At 49.6% G+C, this 23,210-nt stretch overlaps 1 protein-coding gene across 6 annotated transcripts in view; it reads right to left on the bottom strand.

Annotated features, from left to right (window-relative positions):
- Nucleotides 1-23,210, bottom strand: part of CASZ1 (castor zinc finger 1) — a 233,053-nt gene that overhangs the window by 164,283 nt on the left and 45,560 nt on the right. For 4 of the 6 annotated variants that reach the window (XM_083163469.1, XM_083163473.1, XM_083163470.1 and 1 more), the window contains 2 exons: nucleotides 3,534-3,637; nucleotides 1,823-1,904 (listed from right to left, as the gene is read on the bottom strand). The gene's annotated coding sequence lies outside the window, so the exon portion shown is untranslated. The remainder of the gene's footprint in view (nucleotides 1-1,822; nucleotides 1,905-3,533; nucleotides 3,638-23,210) is intronic. The other 2 variants (XM_083163472.1, XM_083163471.1) reach the window with 2 other exon arrangements.

Here is a 23,210-nt window from a genome sequence, read left to right as displayed (position 1 = left end):
TCTATGCCCCCTACACAGAGCTGTCTGTAAGCGTGGCACCGGGCGTGTCCATGTGGCAGCTGAGCATTCTACGCCCTCTAGACAGAGCAGTATGTAAACGTGGCACCGGGTGTGTCCATGTGGCAGGTGATTATTATACACCCCCTACACAGAGCTGTCTGTAAGCGTGGCACCAAGAGTGTCCACGTGGAAGCTGAGCATTCTACGCCCTCTACACAGTGCTGTCTGTAAACGTGGCTCCGGGCGTGTCCACGTGGAAGGTTATAATTCTACACCCCCTACACAGAGCTGTCTGTAAGCGTGGCACCGTGCCTGTCCATGTGGCAGGTGATAATTCGATGCCCATATACAGGAAAACAGCGCTTCAGGCCATTACCAAAGTCCTGGCTATTGATTTTCATGTATTTCTTTCAGCAAAATGCCAGCTTTCATTCATAATTCATGGACTCGCTGCAGTTTGTAGAAATGAGGGATAATACGGAGAGATTAGTGACTGTCAGATGCAGCAGGTCAGAGACCCGCTCAGCATTGAGAGCCGGCCCAGGACTGTGTGTGTCGTCCAATTCTAATAACTGACCCCAAGTATCCCGACTTCACAGGTCATATTGATGCCAATCCATTGTGGATTGGTGGATGTACACATTGCCAGACCCTTGGAGGGGTCACCATTATCAGGAAAGCGCAGCAGATGGCAAACCTGTACCTGTAATCAGCGCACACAGATGATAATGTTCTGCTTAGGATAAATCATTTGCATGTCATTTGCTAATAGTCTAATGTGCTCGCGTAATGACTGTGCTAGGGGCGGGCGTGGCAGTACAATACAAATATTTGCCAACTTCATTTTGGAAAAATGAATAGTGAAATAAATACTTGTGAATTGTTGGTTATTATGTGAGGACACAGTAGGACGTGCGGCTGCAAAGAGAACCCCAACAGTGCCAGGGTGTACAGTAACACACACAAGGCCTACAGGGGATACGAATACCCCAGTACCCATATAGAGGTGCTGAGAGGTATGGGGAGTGGGCATCACAGCCGCACAACTACCACAATATGTCATAAGGGCACGCCTCCCTGCACTGGCCACGCCCCCTCCCTTTACCTAGGCTCATATAGCGGTGCTGAGAGGTAGGGGGAGCGGGAATCACAGCCCCACAACTACCAATATGTCATAAGGGCACGCCTCCCTGCACTGGCCACGCCCCTCCCTTTACCTGGGCCCATATAGCGGTGCTGAGAGGTAGGGGGTGCGGGCATCACAGCCGCACAACTTTCAATATGTCATAAGGGCACGCCTCCCTGCACTGGCCACGCCCCCTCCCATTACCTGGGCCCATATAGCGGTACTGAGAGGTAGTGGGAGCGGGCATCACAGCAGCACAACTGCCAATATGTCCTAAGGGCACGCCTCCCTGCACTGGCCACGCCCCTTGCCATTACCTGAGACAGCGAGAGAGGTGGGAGAGGGTGGGGGTAGCTGCAGTGTTATTATACATGATCAAACCCAGGACACACATGTATCAAGTATCACAGTACTTCAATATAGACATTAATGACGCCTCAATTTGCTGATAGTGCCCAGAAGCTTCTTCTCATGTCAGAGATAAGAGCGGAATACAGGGAGGAAGCGGGAGGCAGCCATCTTGTGAAATTAGTGCGGTCACTCAGAATTAATGAGCTAATCTCTAATTATTACTGTACAGAACACACCGGCATCTCTGCTTGGTGTCAGCGGCAGGTACATCAATGCAGAACATAAGGCTGCGATGGAGTAGTGTCACAATACAATATGGACGGGAAGAGATAACAGCGGCCTTACCTTCTGAATGCAGCGCTGTAGGAAGCGCGTCCATGTAAATCTTCCCCACGTGGCTCTGTGGCCTCTCCTCTATTACGGATTTCTATATAAAAACAGAAATAAGAGCCCGGGTCATGTCCGGTCTACCATCACATCCACGTAGTGTACATGGCCGCAGCTGTGTAGCTACATGTGTGACTAAGAAGGTTACACAAATCACACTTCCCCTCCTTTCATAGTAAATCTCCAGTTTATAACCCCTACAGGGGCAATTTCCAATACACACGTAACCCTGTGATCCAAACCGTGACATTACAGCAACACAGAGATCAACATGGCGTCTCCTGTGTGCACATATCACTGGGGAAGGCAGGAGGCACTGTCTGGAGGCAATGCCTCGTGTCTCGCTGCTACTCATTATTAGAAAGTTACTGGAAGATGATGTCACTTCATGTTCAGCATAATGGTGCTTACCAGCTGTATAACGCGGCACCAGGCAAAAGTCCGGGAGAGAACAGTTAGCTGGCGCAACATGCAGAAGTGGCGCTCTGTGACAGCACAAGCATGCCCGCACCGTCTCTCCCTGGCATAGTGACCCACTGACACATATTGAATATATATTACACAATCCTGAACAGATTCCATAACTAGCAATTTGGGGACAAAGCTCTAACGCTGAGGAAAAGCGGCTAATTGTTAAATAACAAAGGGGAACGGTTTAGATCCATAGGAGATAGGGACACAGCCAAAAATGGAGCCAAAATGTATCAGAGCCGCGACCAAAGGACCTTGTGTCATTTTAAGCAAATATTGTGGCGTTTCCATGACAACCCCTGTTTTGAATATCCGACATATTCACATTTTGAAAAAAAAGTCTTTTCCTGTTTGCACTATAACATTAGTACGTCCAATATTGGCAAATGCTGCATCGCTGCACACAGGAGCAAGGCAGAGGCCTGCAGGATAGGCAGCCATAAGCAGACACACCACCAGGTATAGCAGTTACCTGGTGGTGTGTCAACCGCTGAACGGTTGACACAAACCGCTTTATGCTCTGCCCACATCCACAATGTATGTCCACAAAGAAGGGGGGCTTCTAAATGCAACAGGCTACGTTCACTATATATGCTGCACGTGGTCACTTGCCCGCCTAGACCAGGGGTGGGCAATAAGCAGCCCGCCAGCTGTTGAAGGGATACACCCCATATTGTTGCCTTGTCTACAGAATCCACGAGGCACATAGAATAGTGGCTGAACGTGTCTACACAATCCCTGTATACCTCTACCGCTGATTCTGCTCATATAACCTTTGGTGGAACGGGAAGCATGGTTTGGGCTTTATACCCCAGTATGACCAGGATACCTACTAGCAGGACAGTAGGCTACACAATGGTGTGACCGGTATAATCCCTGCTGTAACTGGTAGGGGGATGCGGACACTGTGGGAAACTGCTGGTTTATACAGAACTATCTCCTGTTTTATTACATTTTACAGATAAAAACTCGAAACCCCCACAAAACAATATTCCTGTGATGCTGATTAGTCACAAACCAGGTCAATATACAAACATTATAGAAAGCACAATATTTCGATATCGTGCAATGTGGAAACAACAATCTTTAATAATAAACAGATAAAATATTTATGAGGCCACGTTGCTGCTCAAAATTGTTATTTTAATCTGAATAAAGTGCTTAATTATGACTACAATTTATACTTAGGAATGCTTACTGCCAAAATGATGATATTATCTCATAGGGTACAAGATGACTCACAGAAATGGACAGAACAATGATGTTACTGAGACGCTATCACCAAAAGAAGATTTAGAAGTTCTGTAAAAGGAAAAAAATATTTTACTTTACATTTTAATTCATTAGTAAATCATGCATAATTTATGCTCATCTCAATGTAAAAGTGTTTCTTCATCATTATGACAGGAGTCTCTCACTGCTCTGTGCTGATGAGGACCCTGCTCCTCCTACTATATAACTCTCAAGTATGTGGCTTCCTGCTGCCTCCATTCCCCTCCTCACATCATGTCACTGCTCCTGTCACATGCAGCCCCGTCCTCAGTGACACATCCCTCCTCTCCTGACATACTCTGTGCTGCTGGGGCACCCTGCTCCTCCCACTATATAACTCTCAGGCTGTGGCTTCCTGCTGCCTCCATTCCCCTCCTCACATCATGTCACTGCCCCTGTCACATGCAGCTCTGTCCTCACTGACGCATCCCTCATCTCCTGATATACTCTGTGCTGCTGAGGACCCTGCTCCTCCCACTATATAACTCTCAGTCTGGGGCTTCCTGCTGCCCCCATTCCCCTCCTCACATCATGTCACTGCCCCTGTCACATGCAGCCCTGTCCTCACTGACACCTCACTCATCTCCAGAGGCGTAGCTACCGTAAGGCAGCCACCGCGGCTGCTTGGGGGAGCAAGCGCCAGCGGGGCGCCCCCGGTGCCCGGGCACTCTGGTCAGACCCCACCGTACCCCTCCGCATGCCGCCTCCACCGCATTCAGTCCGGCACCGCAGATAGCCTCCGGGCTCCGTCTCCTGCAGTAATGAAAAATGACACGACAAAATGGCTGCCCCCTAATAGCAGACAGTTTTTAAGGATGCTAGAGGAGGCCGCAGCCTCCTCTAACATCCCTAAAAAAACTGTCTGCTGTACGGGGGCAGCCATTTTGTCGTGTCATTTTTCATTACTGCAGGAGACGGAGCCAGGAGGCTATCTGCGGTGCCGGACTGAATGCGGGGGCGGCGGCATGCGGAGGGGTAAGGTAATTTTTTGGCGGGGGGGGGGGCGCCACAATAGTAGTTACGCCTCTGCTCATCTCCTGATATACTCTGTGCTACTGGGGACCCTGCTCCTCCCACTATATAACTCTCAGTCTGTGGCTTCCTGCTGCCTCCATTCCCCTCCTCACATCATGTCACTGCTCCTGTCACGTGCAGCCCTGTCCTCACTGACACATCACTCATCTCCTGATATACTCTGTGCTGCTGGGGACCCTGCTCCTCCCACTATATAACTAACTGTAGATTACATCCACACATCTGGCTGGGTATATATAGTTATGCCACCGACTAACTTTTTGTTTGAGGAAAAATTACGCTACTACGGGTGACACTGTGGCGAATTGAATTTTAACTGAAGATGATTGAGATATAGATAGATACTGTAGAAGAGATAGATAGATAGTCTTCATTCTAGCACCCTGCTCCTTGTAAAATCCTTGCAGTTCCGCCTTCCTGCCTGGGGTGTCACTCTCTGCTGTGGAGTTTCTACAACAGTCTGGTTTGTGTCTCAACATTGAGATACAAACCAGACTGTTCTTGAAGTAGCACAGCAGACAGCGACACCCCAGGCAGGAAGGAGGAACTGCAAGTATTTTACAAGGAGCAGGGTGCTAGAATGAACACTAGATAGATACTGTAAAAGTGATCGATATAGATAGATATATACTGTAGAAGTGATAGATATACAGATAGATATACAGATAGATACTGTAAATGTGATCGATATACTGTAGAAGTGATAGATAGACAGATAGATAGATAGATACTGTAGGAGTGATACATAGATAGTGTAGAAGTGATAGATAGACAGACAGAAGTGATAGATAGATATATAGATAGATAGATAGATACTGTAGGAGTGATAGATAGATAGCTAGATAGATAGACAGATAGATAGGACACAACACCCCCATGGCGTTATCCCCAGAGCACAGCAGAGGTGGGGTAACATGGACACATTACATGGGCAGGGCGTCGGAGCACAGCGCACCCCCGCTTCGTGCTGCAGACCTGGACCGTCTCACATAAGGCCGGATTGGGTGGAACATAAATTCCAAACTGATTTCTTCCTTTTTATTTACTATAAATACAGATTAGCCGATGCTGATTTTTCTTATTCCCACACCCGGTTTCCCCAGAGACGCCTGTGCTGGGCCATGAGGTAGAATGCAGGCAGCATGGCATTAAACACACACATGTAACATGTAGCAGAGCATACACGGGACACATTACAGTATACACACACTAATCATGACAAAGGTGGCGATATAGCCATCAGTGTAACCTGACCCCGATACTCCAGCCCTCATTATATGTGCATTTCCTCTAGTCCTAGTAACAGATCAGGAAACCAAGAGATCATCCACAAGCAGCTTGTACTAACGCATCATATCCCAGCACAACCTGCCTATTACCAGTAATACCCCTTTCACACCAGCCCAAATTCCCAGGTTGGTCCCTAGAACAACCCTGGACTAGTGCCATAGTTACCTCCCCTCCTGCATTCTGCAGGAGACTCCCTGACATAGCTGCAATCTCCCTCTCTCCCTCATTAGTCTAGCAATCTCCCTCATGTCACCTAGCCCACATTACACTGTTACATCATAGTTACCTCCCCCCCCCCTGCATTCTGCAGGAGACTCCCTGACATAGCAGCAATCTTCCTCTCTCCCTCATTAGTCTAGCAATCTCCCTCATGTCACCTAGCCCACATTACACTGTTACACCATAGTTACCTCCCTTCCTGCATTCTGCAGGAGACTCCCTGACATAGCAGCAATCTTCCTCTCTCCCTCATTAGTCTAGCAATCTCCCTCACGTCACATTACATTGTTACATTTTGGGGAAAAAAGGAATGAGAGACAGATACATTTACATTGAATCATCAGCGCCATTTCCCAGCACTTTACCAAGTATAGTAAATCTTACTAAAGGTGAGTACACACTTACAGATTTTTTCTGTCTGATCTATCTGGTGGGAACAAAAACCTGGAAATGTATGGTAGCATATGACAATCCAAAATTTCCACCCAAATGCAGGAAAACAAAAAAAAATATGCTTTGATAAATTTGTTATATTAGAATTATTAAACAATTTGTCTGACTGATCACTGTCCGTTTTCAAAGTTTGTAAACAATTTTTTGATTGTCATTTTTTTCCCATACATTTCCAGGGTTTTGTTCCCACCAGATAGATCAGACAGAAAAACCTGTACGTGTGTACGCACCTTACCTGCTTTGGGTCACTACATTTGGATATAAATAATTTAAGTAATTAAGTAATATAAGTAATTTTACAAAATTCTTCTCAGATGTAGCAGTACACGCCCATGCTTCTAGGTGCCACAGTCACAATATCTTTTCACAATCTCTCCATATGTGGAAGTAGACACGCCCTTTGGGTGGAGCATGACACGCCCCCTCAATGGGGCACTGTGCAAAATTCTACTACCAACTATAATCTCTCTGAAACTAGCTTTCAAAAGTAGGTAAGTATGACTAGGGCTGGTGTGAAAGGGACCAGGGCCAAAATCCAGGGACTGACGCCCCGGGATATCAACCCTGCTAGCTACCAGAGTTGGTCCAGGGACCTTCCAGGGTTACTGGCTGGCATGAAAGGTGCAGGGATATGTCCCTCTTTCCCGTGTTGCCTCTGCTGATTGGCTATGCAGGGCAACTTCCTGTTGTTGTGGATTTCAAGAGATGCTTAGCTTAGAGGCATCACACAGCTGACGCTACATACCTCCCAACAGTCCCGATTTTATCTGGACAGTCCCGATTGTCAGGGCCTGTCCCGCTGTCCCACCCACGGGCGGCGGTGTCCCGCGGTGTGGGGGGGCTGTTGGAAATCCCCCGTCAGCTGCTAAGCAGCGGGGAATAAACGCTGTGCGCATGCGCACAGCGTCTATTCCCACAGCCAGGGGGCATGGCTAGAGGCTCACAGAGCCTCTGGGTCATGCCCCCATAGCGGCAAAATGGGGGCGTGGCCTCGCAGGGGGGGGGCCGCGAGTATAGGAAATGCCCCCAAATTAGGCCACGCCCCCCCAAAATTGGCGCGCCTTTGGCGCACCGCAGCAGTGTCCCGCCTGCTGAGCTGCGGAAGTTGGGAGGTATGCACTGTGCATGTTCTATAGCACAACAGACCCCAGCAGTGCTATTTAATCCCTCAATGCCTGCAATGTCTATAACAGCCCCTGCCCCAGTGGTGCTTACACTTTATATTCCCTATTACATGGTACACACTTTACAGAGAGCGTATCAGTCACATCAGCCCCTGCGCCAGTGGTGCTTACACTGTATAGTCCCTATCACATGTACACACATTACAGAGAGCATATCAGTCACATCAGCCCCTGCCCCAGTGCTGCTTACACTCTATATTCCCTATCCCATGTACACACACATTACAGAGAGCGTATCAGTCACATCAGCCCCTGCCCCAGTGCTGCTTACACTCTATATTCCCTATCCCATGTACACACACATATTACAGAAAGCGTACCAGTCACATCAGTCCCTGCACCAGTGGTGCTTACACTCTATATTCCCTACCACATGTACACACATTACAGAGAGCCTATCAGTCACATCAGTCCTTGCCCCAGTGGTGCTTACACTCTATATTCCCTACCACATGTACACACATTACAGAGAGCGTATCAGTCACATCAGTCCTTGCCCCAGTGGTGCTTACACTCTATATTCCCTATCCCATGTACGTACATTACAGAGAGCGTATCAGTCACATCAGTCCTTGCCCCAGTGGTGCTTACACTGTATATTCCCTACCACATGCACACACACATATTACAGAAAGCGTACCAGTCACATCAGTCCCTGCACCAGTGGTGCTTACACTGTATATTCCCTACCACATGTACACACACATATTACAGAAAGCGTACCAGTCACATCAGCCCCTGCCCCCGTGCTGCTTACAGTCTATATTACCTATCACATGTACACACACATTACAGAGAGCGTACCAGTCACATCAGCCCCTGCCCTAGTGGTGCTTACACTCTATATTCCCTACCACATATACGCACATTACAGAGAGCGTATCCATCACATCAGCCCCTGCACCAGTGGTGCTTACACTCTATATTCCCTACCACATATACGCACATTACAGAGAGCGTATCCGTCACATCAGCCCCTGCCCTAGTGGTGCTTACACTCTATATTCCCTACCACATATACGCACATTACAGAGAGCGTATCCGTCACATCAGCCCCTGCACCAGTGGTGCTTACACTCTATGGGGGTTATTCTAGTTCATTCTTTCTGACAAAATCCTTCTTAGATGGACAAAACCATGTGCACTGCGGGTGGGGCAGATGTAACTTGTGCAGAGAGAATTAGATTTGGGTGGGGTTTTTCTTCAAAGTGAGATCTATATTGCAGTGTAAAATAAAGCAGTCAGTATTTTCCCTGCACAGAAACAAAATAACTCACCCAACTCTAATTCTCTCTGCACATGTTACATCTGCCCCCCTGCAGTGCACATGGTTTTGTCCATCTAAGAAGGATTTTGTCAGAAAGAATGAACTAGAATAAACCCCTATATTCCCTACCACATGTACACACACATATTACAGAAAGCCTATACAACCACTGGGAGGACTTTCTAACTCCTTACAAGGGCTCTGGTGCTAATCTAACCATAGACTGCAATGCTAACCACTATGCCATAGGAAGTTATCAAACAGGTGAGCTACAGATGCAGGAACTATATACCTGGGGACATTATTGGGCTTTCTTATAATATATAATGTAATGAAGTTGGAGTTCAGCGATCATGTGGGATCCTGGAAGACTTTGGACATATTTATTAAAGGGCAGTCATTTACAAAGCATGCCTTATAAACGATTGAATGATTGCCCCTTAAAAGAAAAACCCCACATCCCGCACGGCCTTCATAACATCCAGCCCATGGAGGCAGAGATAGGAGCTGGGAGTATATGAGGTGTGTGGTCTGGAGGACAAGGCCAGCTGGACATTACACGCACCTCATCAGCTCACCTGGTGCCGACTTACGCCATCATACTTATCTCGGTGGTGTGGTTGGTACTAGACAGATTATATATTGGCTACAAGACCGTTAATATGACGTAACATTATAACAATCATGACAGCAAGGTCAGCTGAGCACGGTTGAACAGAGCAACATTCTTGAAATCCCCCCATAGTGTCGAGGAGCAGGGTTTGCCTTTTAAGAGTACATATATCCACCCTAACACACACACACCCGGCAGTCTCCTGTGATGTCTTCATCCGCCCTGTGCCTGTCTGGCTGTTTGGAGCTTCCTCAGATGCTCCCCCCCCTCTCTCCCATCTCCCCGTCACCTGCGCTCTGATTATAAGGGAACATGGTTCCGGGTGTCTCAGTTCCTTGAAGTTTCCCCTGTAATTGTTAAGCAGAGATAATCCCTGAAACAAGGCCTGCATTAGCTGCCTCTGATGTTCTGTCTGTGGTCCTCACAGAGCGGTGGGCCACACATGATGTGCTTGCATGAATATGGCTGCAGGACAGGCACACTCCGTCCTGGAAGCTCACAGCGGGGTTTTCCCCAGGTGCAAATTGCTTATACACAGTTCCTCTTTCAGGATTTACAATTCCTGCTTGTTATGTGCATACTTGTTGCTGAAATGGATGCGGAGCAGCGTGTGTAGGGTGGAAAATAGGGTGGCCAATCCCGGGATCGGCGGGATCCCAGGATTTGGCACTAAAATCTTTGGGATTTCAATCCCAGGATTGGAGCCTCCAATCCCAGGATTTTCGGGATTAGACTGTGCATGCGCAGTCTAATACCGGGCAGCGTCTGAGCACTCGCTTGACCGGACATACACCTCTGCACAGCATGACGTGATGTCAGTCTATACTGTAGGCGGATGTACCCTCATGTCACCGGTAATGTATATAATGGTTCCCTGGTCTGGCACGGTATATGCAATGTGACCTCAGTCACAGGACTATGCTCACGCAACATGCCTGGGAACTCACAGAATCACAGGCAGGCAATAACATTACGTGTACCTTCAAACACACAGACTCTTAATTAACAGCAGCGGATAGTCCGGAGGTCGTTAATCAGTGGCATAATTAATCCATTAAAACACTGAACAACCTAGAACCAAGGCACAAGTTCCCAGATCTCAAACACAAAAGACATATCTACCTGTCCCTTCCCAATCAATACTACAGAATGGGAGTCAGGCAGTAAACATGGCAGTGCAGGGAAATCAATGAGTCCTGGCAGATCGGATCCCTTTAACTTCAAGGGATCAGTAACTTGGAGATAAATCAATCGTGCGGCTGCTAAGCAGTCTCAGAGGTTCCTGGAGAGAGAAGAGAGGCAGGAACCACTGGGTCGCCTGCCCCAGGACTGAAGGGTCTACATGGTAAAGTGCAGACATGAAAGCAAAGCTTGTACTCGTTCCTCACTCTCAGCAAAGCACTAGCAGCGTATGCTCATCTCAGTACGGGGTGCGGTCATTTGGTCGACAGTCATTAGGTTGACACCATTAGGTCAACATGGGAAAAGGTCGACATAGGAAAAGACGACATGGTTCTAGGTCCAAAAGGTCATTAGTTCGACAGGTCATTAGTTCGACAATGTCTAGGTCGACAGTCAAAAGGTCGACATGGGGGTTTTCACAGTTTTTTGAGCCGACATGTGCCGGCAGGCGGTATTTCATGCCCTACCATCCACTAGGGTGTGGTGGGAGAATAAAATAGTATGCCGAGCACAGTGGTGCACTTGAAACTGTGCACATGTTGACTGTGTGGACATTCAGGTAAACCCCATGTCGACCTTTTGACTGTCGACAGACATTGTCGAACTAACAACCTGTCAAACTAATGACCTTTCGACCTAGATCTATGTCGACCTTTTCCCATGTCAATTTAGACCCATGTCGACCTAATTGTGATGACCTAATAACTGTCGACCATCATGCTGTAGAACAAATGATCCCAACCCCTCAGTACACGGTTCTCTGCACCAGGTCACAGAGAGATGTGGGATCACGGCTCCATATCCCAGGGTGAGGGCTAGTTCAGGGTACCAGATCCCAGGGTGAGGGCTAGTTCAGGGTACCAGATCCCAGGGTGAGGGCTAGTTCAGGGTACCAGATCCCAGGGTGAGGGCTAGTTCAGGGTACCAGATCCCAGGGTGAGGGCTAGTTCAGGGTACCAGATCCCAGGGTGAGGGCTAGTTCAGGGTACCAGATCCCAGGGTGAGGGCTAGTTCAGGGTACCAGATCCCAGGGTGAGGGCTAGTTCAGGGTACCAGATCCCAGGGTGAGGGCTAGTTCAGGGTACCAGATCCCAGGGTGAGGGCTAGTTCAGGGTACCAGATCCCAGGGTGAGGGCTAGTTCAGGATACCAGATCCCAGGGTGAGGGCTAGTTCAGGATACCAGATCCCAGGGTGAGGGCTAGTTCAGGATACCAGATCCCAGGGTGAGGGCTAGTTCAGGATACCAGATCCCAGGGTGAGGGCTAGTTCAGGGTACCAGATCCCAGGGTGAGGGCTAGTTCAGGGTACCAGATCCCAGGGTGAGGGCTAGTTCAGGGTACCAGATCCCAGGGTGAGGGCTAGTTCAGGGTACCAGATCCCAGGGTGAGGGCTAGTTCAGGATACCAGATCCCAGGGTGAGGGCTAGTTCAGGATACCAGATCCCAGGGTGAGGGCTAGTTCAGGATACCAGATCCCAGGGTGAGGGCTAGTTCAGGATACCAGATCCCAGGGTGAGGGCTAGTTCAGGGTACCAGATCGCAGGGTGAGGGCTAGTTCACGGAACCAGATGAATCAGGGTTCTGGGCCACTGGGAGATATTGGGTCAATGCCCTCAGATCCCAGAGATAGATGCTGGGTCAGGGCACCAGGTAGAGACGCTGGGTCAGGGCACCGGGTAGAGACGCTGGGTCAGGGCACCGGGTAGAGACGCTGGGTCAGGGCACCGGGTAGAGACGCTGGGTCAGGGCACCGGGTAGAGACACTGGGTCAGGGCACCAGGTAGAGACACTGGGTCAGGGCACCAGGTAGAGACACTGGGTCAGGGCACCAGGTAGAGACACTGGGTCAGGGCACCAGGTAGAGACGCTGGGTCAGGGCACCAGGTAGAGACGCTGGGTCAGGGCACCAGGTAGAGATGCTGGGTCAGGGCACCAGGTAGAGACACTGGGTCAGGGCACCAGGTAGAGACACTGGGTCAGGGCACCAGGTAGAGACGCTGGGCCAGGGCACCAGGTAGAGACGCTGGGTATAGAGTATATAGACAGAGGACTTTGATATACAGAGCCTCTACGCCTTTGCTTTAATACGCTTGTTGAGAAGTGAATTGCAAACATATTATTCAGAATGTAAATAAAATGATCCAGCCTTCCAATAGCACGGCTAGATTCCAGCAACATGCGTGTTTGCTAATAATTAGGCGTGTCTTGTTGGTACCAGGCCTATGCAGCGATGGACTGGGCCGCTGAATTGCCCCTGACATTTGTGCACACGCGTGACCATTGTCGCATGCGTGTGCATACATGCAGCGTGCATGTGCTTGCTGTCTCTCCCGAGATACAGGAGAGAGCGGAATAGCAGGGTGTGATGCCCAAATCTCTGCTGGACCTCAGCAGCGCAGAGAGAGCGCCGCCGGATCCGCCAGCAGCTCTCTCTGTGCGCCAGTCGGCCCACCTGGCCATTGGCCCCTCTGGCATTTTCCAGATGGCCAGTACAGCCCTGGGCCTATGTATAGAACCATTGGTTGTCTGGGCTATACCATATACAGCACAGGAATCCATTCTATGTATTGTATATGGTACTGATCACACAGTGACGCAGGATCTTACCCTCATCTCACTGATGCACTCACTCAGCAACATCTGTGATCCTGAGTAACAGTGGGAAATCAGTAACTGTGTCCTCCAACATGATTCCATATCTACCCACCCTATCCGACCTGAGGCATCACTCCGACCTGAGGCCGAGGCATTACTCCAGCCAGCGAGGCCGAGGCATTACCCCGACCTGAGGCCGAGGCATTACTCCAGCCAGCGAGGCATTACCCCGACCGGAGACCGAGGCATTACTCCGACCGGAGGCCGAGGCATTACTCCGACCAGCGAGGCATTACTCCGGCCAGCGAGGCATTACTCCGGCCAGGGAGGCATTACTCCGGCCAGCGAGGCATTACTCCGGCCAGCGAGGCCGAGGCATTACTACAGCCAGCGAGGCCGAGGCATTACTCCAGCCAGCGAGGCCGAGGCATTACTCCAGTGAGGCCGAGGCATTACTCCAGCCAGCGAGGCCGAGGCATTACTCCAGCCAGCGAGGCATTACCCCAACCAGCGAGGCCGAGGCATTACTCCAGTGAGGCCGAGGCATTACTCCAGTGAGGCCGAGGCATTACTCCAGCCAGCGAGGCATTACCCCGACCAGCGAGGCCAAGGCATTACTCCAGCCAGCGAGGCATTACCCCGACCAGTGAGGCCGAGGCATTACTCCAGCCAGCGAGGCCGAGGCATTACTCCAGTGAGGCCGAGGCATTACTCCAGCCAGCGAGGCCGAGGCAATACTCCAGCCAGCGAGGCATTACCCCGACCAGCGAGGCCGAGGCATTACTCCAGCGAGGCCGAGGCATTACTCCAGCCAGCGAGGCTGAGGCATTACTCCGATCAGCGAGGCATTACTCCGGCCAGCGAGGCCGAGGCATTACTCCAGCCAGCGAGGCCGAGGCATTACTCCAGCCAGCGAGGCATTACCCCGACCAGCGAGGCCGAGGCATTAGTCCAGCGAGGCCGAGGCATTACTCCAGCCAGCGAGGCTGAGGCATTACTCCGATCAGCGAGGCATTACTCCGGCCAGCGAGGCCGAGGCATTACTCCAGCCAGCGAGGCCGAGGCATTACTCCAGCCAGCGAGGCATTACCCCGACCAGCGAGGCCGAGGCATTAGTCCAGCCAGCGAGGCCGAGGCATTACTCCAGCCAGCGAGGCATTACCCCGACCAGCGAGGCCGAGGCATTAGTCCAGCCAGCGAGGCCGAGGCATTACTCCAGCCAGCGAGGCCGAGGCATTAGTCCAGCCAGCGAGGCATTATGAACAGCCCTATACATTGTTTCTGAACATACTTAATAGCAGTGAATATGTTTGTGGCTAGTACACACTAATCATACACCTTACAACATAAAGCATAGAGGGAAGGATTCAGTCGTTCTCCTGTAATGATCCTGGAATCAGGTTCTCCCACTAACCCTATACACCAGGCGTTCCCAACCTCGCTCCTCCAGGCACTCCGACTGTCCAGGATTGTGCACAGGTGACTTAGATCTGTGCTAAAGCCTGGATACCAGTAAAACCTGCCCCGAGGACAAAGGTTGGGAATGCCGGATCTACACTGAGGATAGACTAATGATGGATGTGACCCAGGAAACCTGGGACACAACTGCAGGGAAGAAAATAAATGACACAAAATGAATATTGGAGGCCCAGCTGGAAACCAGTATACAGTATACATTGATATTGGTAGATAGCAGGTATATGGTGTCATGTATACTGTACAGACCATCAGTGTGTAGCGGATACGTGCAATATCCCAGCACAGTCAGTCTGCTCCGTCAGAATACAGCAGCAGCAGCAGCAGCAATGTACGTGGAAGCTCGATCTGTTGTGGCACGCAATTGTTTTTCTTTGCATTTTTTGTCCCTGATGTCATCGGCAGTGGGTACGCCTATACGGCAGGTATTTTATGTACACAAACACAGCAAACACACACAATTAAAAAACTGGATTGGTAAATATTTCAATTAATTAAGGTTGGCATCTCTCTCATTTTTTTTTCTTTGCTTCTCTATTTCAACAAGGTGTTTTCCCATTGGCTGCGGTACCTGGTGAGGTGTGCCGCTGGGTGAGAGCGTGGGTGTGTGGTGCAGATAGACAGGAGGTGATTATTCTCCCCATATCCCCACAAATACAAGCAGTGCATGTCTGTTCTGTAATACACCTCGTCCTGTCATCCTTCCACCGTCGTTATACCGATACCCCTGTCCTCGGACACATGTACACTAACATGTTTGTTCCATGGAAGAGGGGACAATTATGTTCTTATATTGTAACAGTCTCATCTCCTAACACTTGTAAGCTTCCTCTGCTAGTGATAGGATATAAGATGGGGTCATTGAACCATCCCAGTGAGCAGCAGCAGCAGTAGTAAAACCCTAATCACCTAGCACTGCGGACAGATTCCTGGAGTTACCAGGGATAGCTGGCCAAGAGATGCCTTCAGTGTGTACAGGGATCGGTCAGATCAATTCTCCCACCCACAATATGATACAACTATAAGGGGTATAGTGATGTCATCCATGCTGTCATATGCTTGGCCACACCCACATGACAACAGTGCCTGCACCCTAGCGGAAAGCCCACCTTTTCCTATCTGGCAGGGTGGGAACTAGGAGACAAAGAATATAAGAAAATAAATCTTTAACTTCAAATTCCATGTTACAGGCAGAAAGCGGTAAATTAACTTTCCCCGAGTTCCCGAGATGTCTTGCTGCACCCCTAGGTGAGACAGCTGGGGAACCCACCATGAAGCACCTTCCAGGCAGCAGATTTCTCTAGGACCCTTGTTCAGCTCAAACATGCGGTGGGGTTTAGTGACCACAAGGACCACGAAGAAACCACAACCTCAAAAGCTGTGGCTTCTTCTCTGTATTCCCAGTAACCCTGTCCACATCCACGTTATACTAACTCTTTATTATTTGATGTGGTATTTTGCCAGTTTTGTACCCGTCCGAAAGGCCCTCCACGTCCTCATACAGCCAATTACCAAAGACCCCACCCACAGCCTTCCGTGGCAATTGTCCACAAGGACTATACCACAGAGTGACACGTGTATCACACTAGCGCAGGAGGACGTCTCGGTGATGCTGGGGTCAGGTGCAGTACAGCCAAGGGAACTGGAGAATTGGGAGCTATATATAGTCTCCGACATTAGTAGATTTAGTTAATCCGCCATTGTTAATAGTAGAAGCAACGCTACCACCAACGACCCACATTCTAGTCGATGAGGGCATCATGGCACCGTGCCAGTGAGGCACAATCATACAAGATGATGTCCATAGGATAATGCTAGTACAGATATTAGATGCCCGGCCAGCAATGGATCTGGGAGCCTCGTCCGGGATATTTCTGGGACTCACTTGCAGCAACATCAAGGCTCAGTATGGCAGCTCGTTCAGCCAGCTTCAGCAGGGACTCATACAGAGCAGTCCGGGGAGGGCTAAGAGTGATGGTTAGGCACGCTGCCCTCCCTGATTGGTCCCCCACTAGACCACCCCCCTCCTCCATGCAATTTACATCAAGTGCGGGCAATGGCAACATAAATCACAGGTTACAAGCGGCACTGGCCCCCCGGACCTCCACACCATGAGACCTAGATGTTGCCGCCTCCCAGGAGAACTTGGGGAACACAAGACCTGAGTGTGTGGGGTGTAGATAGCTCTGTAACAGTCTCAGGTTACTGTCCCGGGGGAGTTACTGTCTCACACTGTCCCGGGGGAGTCATAACACAGACACACGTCCACTAACCTAAGGCCAGAATACAGAACAGCGGAGCAGGCCTAGTGGGCATAGCCAGCCTATCCATGGGGCATCCCTGACATCGACTTAGGGCCCACACGGTCCTAACCTATTTGAAATGTTTTCTGTTCTGATAAACATGGGTGGCAAAGGGCCCAAACCTGCTACATACAGGACATTAGTACGGATGTGCCTGTGCGTAACTCCACAATATTATATATACACACATGTGTGAGATCCCATTGTATAGAAGTCACTGTGTTAGACACACAGAGATATTCCGCACAGCACAGACAATGCAGGGGGGTAGCGCTCACCTGGACAGGTGACAGGAGCCCCTCCCAGCTGCCAGGCGGAAGCTGCTGCAGGTAATCCGGCCTGTTTCTGCGCTGCCCTCCCAGCTACCTATCTATTTTATTTAATAGTTGGATGAGTTTCTGAGGGCCTTTGCCAAAAACAATCAACTCTGGGGAACATAAAATACAGAGGGTGTGTCACCACGGAGAGGCCCTGTAACCACGGTAACCACCACCTTTTTGCATTCGCCCAGGTGAAACCAGAAGCTTTCAGGGCAGCTGCTAAATTCAACAGCAAATAAGCTGAAATTCAGTTATTAATTAAACACTCACTGTACACACGGCCCAGTACCAACACCCACTGCACACACGGCCCAGTACCGACACTCACTGTACACACGGCCCAGTACCAACACGCACTGCACACACGGCCCAGTACCGACACTCACTGTACACACGGCCCAGCACCGACACTCACTGTACACACGGCCCAGTACCGACACCCACTGTACACACGGCCCAGTACCGACACTCACTGTACACACGGCCCAGTACCGACACCCACTGTACACACGGCCCAGTACCGACACCCACTGTACACACGGCCCAGTACTGACACCCACTGTACACACGGCCCAGTACTGACACTCACTGTACACACGGCCCAGTACCGACACTCGCTTTACAGTATATGCTGGACATTGGGACAGATCAGACTATCCGGACTCGGAGTGAATATACTGATTGGTACATACTATATGCCGGTCACTGGGACAGATCAGACTATCCAGGCTCGGAGTGAATATACTAATTGGTACATACTATATGCCGGTCACTGGGACAGATCAGACTATCCGGGCTCGGAGTGAATATACTGATTGGTACATACTATATGCCGGTCACTGGGACAGATCAGACTATCCGGGCTCGGAGTGAATATACTGATTGGTACATACTATATGCCGGTCACTGGGACAGATCAGACTATCCGGGCTTGGAGTGCATATACTTATTGGTACATACTATATGCCGGTCACTGGGACAGATCAGACTATCCGGGCTCGGAGTGAATATACTGATTGGTACATACTATATGCCGGTCACTGGGACAGATCAGACTATCCGGGCTCGGAGTGAATATACTGATTGGTACATACTATATGCCGGACACTGGGACAGATCAGACTATCCGTGCTCGGAGTGAATATACTGATTGGTACATACTATATGCCGGTCACTGGGATAGATCAGACTATCCGGGCTTGGAGTGCATATACTTATTGGTACATACTATATGCCGGTCACTGGGACAGATCAGACTATCCGGGCTCGGAGTGAATATACTGATTGGTACATACTGTATGCCGGTCACTGGGACAGATCAGACTATCCGGGCTCGGAGTGCATATACTGATTGGTACATACTATATGCCGGTCACTGGGACAGATCAGACTATCCGGGTTGTTGTTCAGTACTGGGAGCAGCCAGGCCTGACTCCAAGACATGCATTAGATGGTAGGCAGACACAATGTCCACCACTGTCAGCGTTATACATACTGTGTGTTATACATACCTCTGTGTACTGAGGGGTCTTTTCCATACAGCTACGTTCACTGTGGAGGTCAGGATCACAGCGACATCTATATTATATGTAGTATATACTATTCCGTACTCTCTGCCTGTAACACCAGCTTATTACTGCCATTATACATGTGAGGGATAATACATTGCGGCAGTCACCAGTCCCCAATGGCAGCCACATGTATAAGCTGCTGGCTCTCAGGACAGGACGGTATTATAGCGAGGAAGGGGAATGTGACACTACAATGAAGGCAATGCATTCTGGATAACCCAAACACTGCACAGGCGAGCGCCAGGTCACTGCTGGGCCCCCAACCCTCTGCAGTGCCACGTGTACCTGTGACTTGTGCATGTGGCATGGACACCCATCAGTGGGGCAAAACACCTAGAATCGGGCCACAGAATGGCAGGGCGGCCTACCCCAGTTCTCAAGCATAGAAAGTGGTAATGGAGGTGATATATAGAGGGGTGTTCCTGTCCTGATTAATGTGACCCAGCTACAGTGCATGACATTAGTATACTTTAGATAAAACATTTTATCACAATGCTTTCACTTTTCATGGAAAATGCTTTAACTTTCAAGGTCAGCTGAATCTTATCTTATAAAACTGTAAAACTCGTGCTAATACTTCCAGAAATCCAGCGGGTAAATCATCCACTACGCTAGTATCATCGCGACAAGTACTGTGGATATCAAACCTCCAAAACAGGGAACTCTGGGGAGAAATGTAACGTGCCTGCAGCTCATTCCACCACCCCGATCCGTGGCAGCATAAACGTGCCTGCAGCTCATTCCACCACCCCCATCCGTGGCAGCATAAACGTGACTGCAGCTCATTCCACCACCCCCATCCGTGGCAGCATAAACGTGACTGCAGCTCATCCCCCATCCGTGGCGGCTCCTCACCCACCTGAGTGTAAGCCCTGTCAGCAAGGCCAGTGCGTCAGCCATTTCTAAAATCGAACTCTCAGTCTCATTAAAATATTCTCTCTTTTTTTTTTTTATTTAATGTTCTCCATAATTCATCTGCCCCAAAAGGTAATCAATACATCCCATAATGAAACCGTGAGCCATATTTTATTATTGGCTGCAGGGAATGGCCCTGATGTAACGCTGCATACAAGTCACTGGCATGTCCTCAGACACAGGGTAGCACCAGGATACATGTACTAATACCTAAACATTCATTGTCCCCCCCCCCCCAAATGTAATCCATCACAATCGGTGTCCTCTGCCCCACAGACACGGACGCACTGGTCCCCAGCAATGCCGCGTTCTGCAGGCCAGAATGGATTAATAAACATAAGCAATGACAGCACAGTGATAAATGAAGGTCTGACGCCTATATAGATCCTTCCCTTCGTTTTTACGAGAGGTTTTATATTTTAATAGCTTTGTAGATTTAGCTCTTTAACCCAAATGCACTGCCAGCGAAGCTCTCAATGGACTGACCTCATTCGCTAGGAAGGTCCCCTGGGTTTCATCCTCGCTCCAGCCACAAGTGCTGATTATCCTAAGGACGCCCTGGTTATAGCGGCAGCCCCAGCGTGGCAGGGACAAGCTCATGGTAGGCTAACAAGGCACTGTCCTAGGTTGGCACAGCAGTGGGCTCATGTAGAGCTCTATTCTCCTGGGAAATGGGTGCTGGGCAATGCTGACGCCACCCCGGTAGCAGCAGCCAGCACATTACCTGCCTCAGGCATTTCCCTGTATCGCTGCCCAGGACGAGACCAGAAATCTCTGCTCAGATGGCGGTATATTGGTAAAGTACAGCAGGTCCTGTCATCTGTATGTACTACTACATGCGTGTGTACTGTGCAAGGGTCACGGCTGCAGAGAGCACATGCAACGGATGACATGTATTCTGGGAAATATAATGTGAGGAACTGAACTCAAACTAAGGCCACCGATCCCAACGGCAAAAGGGCCACAGCATATTCCGCACAGCTCACAATCTATGCACCTCAAATCAGGAGAAACGAAAATAATGCAAATACTTTTCCTAATGCCTCCTGTATCTAACCCCCGGCATCAGACGTGTATACACCTCCTCCTGCATCTAACCCCCGGCATCAGACGTGTATACACCTCCTCCTGTATCTAACCCCCGGCATCAGACGTGTATACACCTCCTCCTGTATCTAAACCCCGGCATCAGACGTGTATACACCTCCTCCTGTATCTAACCCCCGGCATCAGACGTGTATACACCTCCTCCTGCATCTAACCCCGGCATCAGACATGTATACACCTCCTCCTGTATCTAACCCGCGGCATCAGACGTGTATACACCTCCTCCTGCATCTAACCCCCGGCATCAGACGTGTATACACCTTCTCCTGTATCTAACCCCCGGCATCAGACGTGTATACACCTCCTCCTGTATCTAACCCCCCGGCATCAGACGTGTATACACCTCCTCCTGCATCTAACCCCCGGCATCAGACGTGTATGCACCTCCTCCTGTTTCTAACCCCTGGCCATCAGACGAGTATTCACCTCCTGTATCTAACGCCCAGCCATCAGACACGTATACACCGCCTCCTGTATCTAACCCCCGGCATCAAACACGTATACACCTCCTCCTGTATCTAACCCCTGTCCATCAGACGCGCATTCACCTCCTGTATCTAACGCCCGGCCATCAGACACGTATACACCGCCTCCTATATCTAACCCCTGGCCATCAAATGTGTATACACCTCCTCCTGTATCTAACCCCTGGCCATCAGACACATATACACCTTCTGTATCTAACGCCCGGCCATCAGACGTGTATACACCTCCTCCTGTATCTAACCCCTGGCCATTAGACACATATACACCTCCTCCTGTATCTAACCCCCGGCATCAGACGCGTATACACCTCCTCCTGTATCTAACCCCTGGCCATTAGACACATATACACCTCCTCCTGTATCTAACCCCTGGCCATCAGACGTGTATACACCTCCTCCTGTATCTAACCCCTGGCCATTAGACACATATACACCTCCTCCTGCATCTAACCCCCGCCATCAGACGTGTATACACCTCCTCCTGTATCTAACCCCTGGCCATTAGACACATATACACCTCCTCCTGTATCTAACCCCCGGCATCAGACGCGTATACACCTCCTCCTGTATCTAACCCCTGGCCATTAGACACATATACACCTCCTCCTGTATCTAACCCCCGGCATCAGACGTGTATACACCTCCTCCTGTATCTAACCCCTGGCCATTAGACACATATACACCTCCTCCTGTATCTAACTCCTGGCCATCAGACGTGTATACACCTCCTCCTGTATCTAACCCCTGGCCATTAGACACATATACACCTCCTCTTGCATCTAACCCCCGGCATCAGACGTGTATACACCTCCTCCTGTATCTAACCCCTGGCCATTAGACACATATACACCTCCTCCTGTATCTAACCCCTGGCCATCAGACGGGTATACACCACCTCCTGTATCCAACACCCTTATTTGCACAGCTTTCAGATTGCTCTGTGCTCCCTCTGTCCTAAACAGACACGTTCTCCCCCCCGTCCTTTTTGGGGTCAGATTTTGTGGGCAATTGTTTATAAACCAAACACCTTTGCTGTAATTGGGTCGGGGCGTTTCCACAAATGACATCAGAAAATAATGCAATTACCCTGAGAGGGAGAAAACCTGCTTCAAGTAGTAGATTTTAATTAGAAGCTTATAATAAACTTGGGAGCATCCCTAAGAAATGAGCCACAGTGTAAACAGGATATTTAATAAATTCCACCTCTTTCCAACACAAAACCGGATCAACCAGACACAGAACTTTCTTGTTTTGCTTTTCCCTTCGCTTCATCCTGGACTTACATGTAAAGGCTCAGCCGCTGTCGCGTCAATTCTAATGAAATATGAGATTCTATAAAACTATGTTACGTGTGTCTCATGGCATATTAAGGGTACATGTATTATGTAGATTTGGTCGTCATGTTGAGAACAACAAGGGGGGGGATGTAAAAACATGAATAAAATTAAGAACTCAGATTATCCAACCACTTCATAGATGTAAGAGACCTGCAGACCTAGCGCTGTGCAATGGAACAGGGGGGATGGGGTGACGCGACAGGTACCCCTTATTTAGTACTTGCGGGATGGGCACAAGAGGAGACATACAG

Source organism: Crinia signifera, chromosome 19, assembly GCF_055691185.1.
Source record: "Crinia signifera chromosome 19, ASM5569118v1, whole genome shotgun sequence".
Taxonomy (NCBI): domain Eukaryota; kingdom Metazoa; phylum Chordata; class Amphibia; order Anura; family Myobatrachidae; genus Crinia; species Crinia signifera.
The sequence above is the reverse complement of the archived record's forward strand: the minus strand, read 5'-3'. Positions and strand labels throughout refer to the sequence as shown.